This window comes from Biomphalaria glabrata, chromosome 6 (genome assembly GCF_947242115.1).
Source record: "Biomphalaria glabrata chromosome 6, xgBioGlab47.1, whole genome shotgun sequence".
In the NCBI taxonomy this organism is placed as follows: Eukaryota; Metazoa; Mollusca; class Gastropoda; family Planorbidae; genus Biomphalaria; species Biomphalaria glabrata.
The window spans coordinates 31,173,815-31,181,859 of record NC_074716.1 but is presented as its reverse complement, the minus strand read 5'-3'; the positions used below and the strand labels follow the sequence as shown (position 1 = coordinate 31,181,859).

At 42.0% G+C, this 8,045-nt stretch overlaps 1 long non-coding RNA gene across 1 annotated transcript; it reads left to right on the top strand.

Annotated features, from left to right (window-relative positions):
• Window positions 1-780: 780 nt before the first annotated feature.
• Window positions 781-6,029, top strand: LOC129926599 (uncharacterized). The gene is made up of 3 exons (XR_008778301.1): window positions 781-931; window positions 2,109-2,252; window positions 5,942-6,029. It is a non-coding gene; the product is annotated as an uncharacterized LOC129926599 (long non-coding RNA).
• The last annotated feature ends 2,016 nt before the right edge of the window (window positions 6,030-8,045 follow it).

Genomic DNA, 8,045 nt, shown 5'->3' with positions numbered 1-8,045 from the left:
AACTCATTTGTTTTTTATTGCCGAGGTTGACCTGTACAACGATTAACTGCCTTGACTTCCTACAACTCTTGTCAGGTGGACTTAGGGATGTCCTACAGTTCCCGTGGTTCTAGATTTTATGGATGTTCTATAGTTCCGAGGTTCTAGATTTTATGGATATCCTATAGTTCCCGTGGTTCTAGATTTAATGGATGCCCTTTAGTTTCAGTGGTTCTAGATTTAATGGATGCCCTTTAGTTCCAGTGGTTCTAGATTTTATGGATGCCCTTTAGTTCCAGAGATTCTAGATTTTATGGATGTCTTTTAGCTATCGTGGTCTAGATTTTATGGATGTCCTATAGCTATCGTGGTCTAGATTTTATGGATGTCCTATAGCTTCGTGGTCTAGATTTTATGGATGTCCTATAGCTTCGTTGTCTAGATTGCTATCTTCACAGCACCTCGTTTCGGATGCCAAGAGCCTAAACTGTCGATCACCTGTCTCGTATTTAGACTTAGACTTCCTTTCATTTTCCGAGCCTGATGACTGATACCTGCTAGAGACACAGTGCAGACTGAGCACCCGATCATGAGTTCTTCACTTGGTTCACAAGACAAAGCTCTCTGGCCGTCAGTGCACCCCTCTTTTGAGCCAGCGATGATCGCATCTGAAACCGACTTGTTTCAACCCACCGTTCTAAAAATAACCAAACTCAAACCTTGACCTGGATCGAGCATAAGTTCTTCAGTCAGCCCCGCCCACTTCCAAACTGTTGACTATTAATTTTTTGAGTTCTTTGTGTTAGTGCCCTGTGCAATCATCTGAAGTGTTGAAACACAGACACTCCAAATGTCACAGACGTGCATGTCACTGAATCATAACTGACATTTACAATGTCAGTGTCAAACTGCCGACGGCCGACGAAAAAATTCCACCCCACAGTCGGTCTGGGTAATTCATGGACATTTATCTTCTTTGTGTTTTACGCTTTTTTATTTTGGTTTTAATTATAGTCTGTATTCTATTTATAGTTCTTTGTACAAAACTGCGATAAATGACATACATATTTTCTACATCAATCAGTATTAAAAGTAATGGTTAGCTTCAATCAATTTAGAAATATCACCTTGATATTAAATCTATTCTTAGCTCACTGCTGTCTGTGTAAATTTTGAATCACTATTATAAAAGATGTGCTTCACATGCAGTTATTTGCATCCATAATGTTACTTACAGTGGCGTCACTAGGGAGGTGCGGGATGCGGGTCTCACCGGGTGACATTTTCAACTTTTCAAAATAAAAATGACTACCTTGAATGTCTCTCAGTTTAGTATCAACATGTGCCAAACTTTCTTAATTCTATTTGACTTGAAAGAGTTTCTAAAGCCCCGGACAACTCCAATTGAGCTTAAAGCGCTCCCCCAAACATCTTATCTGATCAGTTGAGTGGCGAACGTAACATTTTTTAAAAATGTTGAGTAACACATAGACATAAGCCCCTCGCGCGCCATTCGACGCATAGGGCTGCAAGCTCTCTCCAGAGAAATCAGTTTTAGGCGACTTTCACAGCCATTTTCCTTCTAAAAAGGTGTGACGCCATGATTAAACGTGGACGGACATGATTTTTGCGTTCCTTTTTTTTTTTCGCTTTTCATGTTAAGGCTGACTTTGGTAAACGTGTTTCTTGTTGTCTAATAATATGTCACACAAATGTCAATGGTCGTTCAGTCGCCACTTTCCGTAGACGGCGAATGCCTGTGTGGAAAAGATTTCTTTATTGGTAACATTATCTCGTTATGTTATTCGTAGGATGCTTCTCAGCCATTACTGCTCAACCTCTTTTCAGCCTTTCACGCCTTGAAGCGTAAGTAGCCGTTGGGGGAATGGTTGTATTGAGTAGGTAGATTTTAATCTCCAGCTAATTGATTTGTTTCTCCAGATAGGCCGTAGTTTTTGAAAGACGGCTCCTGCTTTCCATTCCGACATGCAATAACATTTTATGCAACTTCATTGCTTGTGATAACAGTGTCTATTAGGTTAACACTTCAACAGCTTGATTAGCTTTAGACATGTACATGAATATGGACAAATTGTTGCCAGATGCCTAATTCTGTTGCTATTTTCCAGAGCTATCAAAATTCTTTTATTAATCTACAAAACTGATCAACATCCTTTGGTGCTAGTCCAGGCTCGACGATCTTTCAATGGACGTAATTGATTTGCTTTTTCGGAAGCAGCTGAGAAACACTAGTATAATTTCAAACATTTCCCGTAAGTACTCTTAAGTGATCTCTAGTAAAAATGTTCCACTCAATGTTTCTCAAAAATTGTACGTTTTAAATTAATATAATCACTTTTGATAAAATGTCAAAAACGATATTTTAAAATAGAATCTGGTGTAACCAATCTATTAATTAGCTTACAGTTTTGTTATTCAATATAAAAAACAACGCAATAGTTGTTTGTTTTTTTTAGGGGGAGATTTTTTTCCTTGAGAAAAAGGGGTGGAATGGCAACCTTAGGTTACCGCACCGGGTGACACCGACCCTAGTGACGCCACTGGCTACTTATATATTGTTTCGCTGTTTAGAATATTTTATGGTATTTGAAATATATCTTTAAGTTATATAGGGTGAAGAAGTTTGCACTGGTGTTCACAAAGGTGTCATCACTGGATTAGATGAGTGGGGGATTAGGGGAATGGGGGAAAACGTTGACTATTATTTCATTGATCTCAAACAGTCAGAATAACATTTAGAAACATTTGTCAATCGGTGCATAGACAATGGTGTCAAATTTGACGAGGATATTGTGGCACCAACTCATTGACTAGAGGATGCGTGGCATAAACCTCTTGGTTACGCTTTCGATGAACCAGAGTGCAGTGAGCTTGTTGTAGAGGTAGGGAGCCTCTAATACAGTGAGCTTGCTGTAGAGGTAGGGAGCCTCTAATGCAGTGAGCTTGTTGTAGAGATAGGGAGCCTCTAATGCAGTGAACATGCTGTAGAGGTAGGGAGCCTCTAATGCAGTGAACATGCTGTAGAGGTAGGGAGCCTCTAATACAGTGAACATGCTGTAGAGGTAGGGAGCTTCTAATGCAGTGAGCTTGTTGTAGAGGTAGGGAGCCTCTAATGCAGTGAACATGTTGTAGATGTAGGGAGCCTCTAATGCAGTGAACATGTTGTAGAGGTAGGGAGCCTCTAATGCAGTGAACATACTGTAGAGGTAGGGAGCCTCTAATACAGTGAGCTTGTTGTAGAGGTAGGGAGCCTCTAATGCAGTGAACATGCTGTAGAGGTAGGGAGCCTCTAATGCAGTGAGCTTGTTGTAGAGGTAGGGAGCCTCTAATGCAGTGAGCTTGTTGTAGAGGTAGGGAGCCTCTAATGCAGTGAGCTTGTTGTAGAGGTAGGGAGCCTCTAATACAGTGAGCTTGTTGTAGAGGTAGGGAGTCTCTAATGCAGTGAACATGTTGTAGAGGTAGGGAGCCTCTAATGCAGTGAGCTTGCTGTAGAGGTAGGGAGCCTCTAATACAGTGAGCTTGTTGTAGAGGTAGGGAGCCTCTAATACAGTGAGCTTGTTGTAGAGGTAGGAAGCCTCTAATGCAGTGAGCTTGTTGTAGAGGTAGGGAGCCTCTAATGCAGTGTGCTTGTTGTAGAGGTAGGGAGCCTCTAATGCAGTGAGCTTGTTGTAGAGGTAGGGAGCCTCTAATGCAGTGAGCTTGTTGTAGAGGTAGGGAGTCTCTAATGCAGTGTGCTTGTTGTAGAGGTAGGGAGTCTCTAATGCAGTGTGCTTGTTGTAGAGGTAGGGAGTCTCTAATGCAGTGTGCTTGTTGTAGAGGTAGGAAGCCTCTAATGCAGTGAGCTTGCTGTAGAGGTAGGGAGCCTCTAATGCAGTGAACATGCTGTAGAGGTAGGAAGCCTCTAATGCAGATAACTTGCTGTAGAGGTAGGGAGCCTCTAATGCAGTGAGCTTGCTGTAGAGGTAGGGAGCCTCTAATGCAGTGAGCTTGCTGTACGAGGTAGGGAGCATCTAATGCAGTGAACATGCTGTAGAGGTAGGGAGCCTCTAATGCAGTGAGCTTGCTGTACGAGGTAGGGAGCCTCTAATGCAGTGAACATGCTGTAGAGGTAGGAAGCCTCTAATGCAGATAGCTTGCTGTAGAGGTAGGGAGCCTCTAATGCAGTGAGCTTGCTGTAGAGGTAGGGAGCCTCTAATGCAGTGAACATGCTGTAGAGGTAGGAAGCCTCTAATGCAGATAGCTTGCTGTAGAGGTAGGGAGCCTCTAATGCAGTGAGCTTGCTGTAGAGGTAGGAAGCCTCTAATGCAGTGAACATGCTGTAGAGGTAGGAAGCCTCTAATGCAGATAGCTTGCTGTAGAGGTAGGGAGCCTCTAATGCAGTGAGCTTGCTGTAGAGGTAGGGAGCCTCTAATGCAGTGAGCTTGCTGTAGAGGTAGGGAGCATCTAATGCAGTGAGCTTGCTGTAGAGGTAGGGAGCCTCTAATGCAGTGAGCTTGTTGTAGAGATAGGGAGCCTCTAATGCAGTGAGCTTGCTGTAGAGGTAGGGAGCCTCTAATGCAGTGAGCTTGCTGTAGAGGTAGGGAGCCTCTAATGCAGTGAACATGCTGTAGAGGTAGGAAGCCTCTAATGCAGTGAACATGCTGTAGAAGTAGGGAGTCTCTAATGCAGTGAGCTTGCTGTACGAGGTAGGGAGCCTCTAATGCAGTGAGCTTGCTGTAGAGGTAGGAAGCCTCTAATGCAGTGAGCTTGCTGTAGAGGTAGGGAGTCTCTAACGCAGTGAGCTTGCTATATAGGTAAGGGGCCTCTCAAGCAGATTTTCGCGATAGATTAAACAATGTCAAGGACGCTAAATTAAACTTTCTTGTTGTCATATAAGCAAAAAAAAAATGGAGCTCTAATTTGAACACTCTCTCAATTCATGTCAGTCGATCTTCGTAGCAAGTCTCCTTCATCGATAGCAAGATGCCCATTTGATTTTTATAAAGCGTCTATCAACTCAATCTGTCTGGTACAAAGTTTGTAGACGTCATTTCTCCCACACCTAATCTGGGATCAATCTGAAATATTGCACAATTATTTCTTTTACCTCAACAGAAGAATCCATTTACGAAAATAACCAAAGATTTAATGAACTATTGGTGATTCATTATTTTGTTTGGTATCACGAAAAGGAAAAGAAATTGTGTATGACTGATGTGGTGGTGTAAGTTGAATTAGTCCCCTTTATAGGTCGTCGCTTTTAAGTAAGTTGGAAAGAAACAATAGATACAATCTTCTATTTTAATACACACTTCACTAGCAGAGCGGTTAGAATGTCGGCTTGTGGAGGCTTGCGTCATGAGCTCGTATTAAGGTCGCTCCCCTTTTTTTGTTTTATAAATGCGTCTAAAAAAGGGTTACGTCTTAAGACTCGACCAAGCAGTGTCTCTTTGTTCTAGCACTCCACCAAGCAGTATCTCTTTGTTCTAGCACTCGACCAAGCAGTATCTCTTTTTTCTAGCACTCGACCAAGCAGTATCTCTTTGTTCTAGCACTCTAACAAGCAGTATCTCTTTGTTCTAGCACTCGACCAAGCAGTATCTCTTTGTTCTAGCACTCTAACAAGCAGTATCTCTTTGTTCTAGCACTCGACCAAGCAGTATTTCTTTGTTCTAGCACTCGACCAAGCAGTATGTCTTTGTTCTAGCACTCGACCAAAAAGTATCCCTTTGTTCGCAAGCTATTTCGCTGCACGTACATAGAATGTGGGCCAAGACCGTCTGTCCCAGATCTCAAGTGACATTGTTTTCTACAGCCAGTGATGGACGTTGACTTTATGACGTACTGATATTGTCCAAGGTCTCACGGGAAAACATGGCCACACACACACTTACAAACATACGGCTTACATGCACTTTTCTTTTATCTTTAATATGAGTTGTTTTTATTTCCTCTTTTCCAGTTTGAAATTGACATCAAGACCACTGTCAGATAGAAGGCATATGGGACTAGAAAAAGAAGGAATTTCTTGTCATTAAATAATATTTACAAATATATATTTTTTGTTTCTTTTACTGGTTCTTGTATATTTAAACGCTGACCTTACGAAAGTTAAATGTGATAGTTGCTTCTGCTTCGAGTACAAAGTCCTCGGGTTTGAATTATATCTAAGCCATTGGTCTATTATATTAGAATTTGTAGACCCCTAAGTAGATGCTTGACAGTGTAATGGTGTGGGGGGGGGGGGTCGGAAGGTGGAAATAGAAATGGATTGATTGATTTACTTGCCACTATATTTCTTTTCAGATGTTTGTGGGTAGCTATTTGGTGGCATCTCCACCGCCATTCTTCGGGTTTCCTAATAATTTTCCAAACTAAAAGTTGTTCTGGTATAGAATTACATTTCGGCTTTTTAAAAAAAAAAATCCACTTTATTGTAATGCTTTGAAAGGCAAGGCCACTGACTATAAGCTTTGAAAGGCAAGGCCACTGACTATAAGCTTTGAAAGGCAAGGCCACTGACTATAAGCTTTGAAAGGCAAGGCCACTGACTATAAGCTTTGAAAGGCAAGGCCACTGACTATAAGCTTTGAAAGGCAAGGCCACTGACTATAAGCTTTGAAAGGCAAGGCCACTGACTATAAGCTTTGAAAGGCAAGGCCACTGACTATAAGCTTTGAAAGGCAAGGCCACTGACTATAAGCTTTGAAAGGCAAGGCCACTGACTATAAGCTTTGAAGGCAAGGCCACTGACTATAAGCTTTGAAAGGCAAGGCCACTGACTATAAGCTTTGAAAGGCAAGGCCACTGACTCTAAGCTTTGAAAGGCAAGGCCACTGACTATAAGCTTTGAAAGGCAAGGCCACTGACTATAATGTATGTTCATCTCGTTCATATGAATGTGTTCATTAGAACTGGACTTTGAGAGAGCTAAGACTGATAGTGGGGTTAAGACTTTTAGAGAGAGCTAAGACTGATAGTGGGGCTAAGACTTTTAGAGAGAGCTAAGACTTATAGGGGGCTAATACTTAGAGACAGCTAAGACTTATAGGGGGCTAAGATTTATGGGAGCTAAGACTTAGAGAGAGCTAAGATTTAGAGAGAGCTAAGACTTAGAGAGAGCTAAGGGGGCTAAGACTTAGAGAGAGCTAAGACGTAGAGAGAGCTAAGACCTATTGGGGGCTAAGACTTAGAGAGAGCTAAGACTTATAGGGGGCTAAGACTTAGAGCTTAGCTTTAGAGAGAGCTAAGACTTATAGGAGGCTAAGACTTAGTGAGAGCTAAGACTTAGAGAGAGCTAAGACTTATAGGGGGCTAAGACTTAGACAGAGCTAAGATTTATATTGAGCTAAGACTTAGTGAGAGCTAAGATTTATACGGGGCTAAGAGAGAGCAATCTCTAGATCTACTTTTTGCTTTTAATGCAGAATTGTAACAGCATTGTTTTTTGTTCTTTCCTTCTCACTGACGTGATTTGAACTTGTCCATCTCAAGTCAAGCTTTGCGTTAATCTACTGCGGGGGTGGAGCGCATCCTCCAGACCTGGCAACTATTAAATCTAGCTGGAGCAAACGAGGTGGAATGGAGTTGAGAGTCTCTTTTTTTTTTTTTTTTTTTTACGAGGTCACGGGTTATCGACAGAAGGCGAAATCTGATGAAGAAAGAAAAAAAATAGCAACGTTTATTTAAGTACCTCCATTCTCCCCCCCCCTTTTCTTCTCTCTTAAACATGCCCCCCCCCCCTTTTTTCGTGGTATGCAGCGGGGCTAATTCAGGCCAGCATACCGGTGTTTAGGTAGATGAGAGAATATCATAATTGATTAGCCCGGCATGCACCCTCCCACCCCGCACTCAGCTGTTGAAGGAAAAAAAAAGAAAGAAATTTGGCCCTCAGGTTGTCCTCAATGGTTTTATGCTGTTCACGGAACATGGGAAATTTCCCCAGCCTGTGTACCAGTTTTGTGGACCTGCAAAGTATTACTGCTATACTGTTAGTTGGCATCAAGGTGCTTGATCTTGAGATCCAAGAAGGTGCTGGATTTCTGTGCTACTAAAATGCATCATTC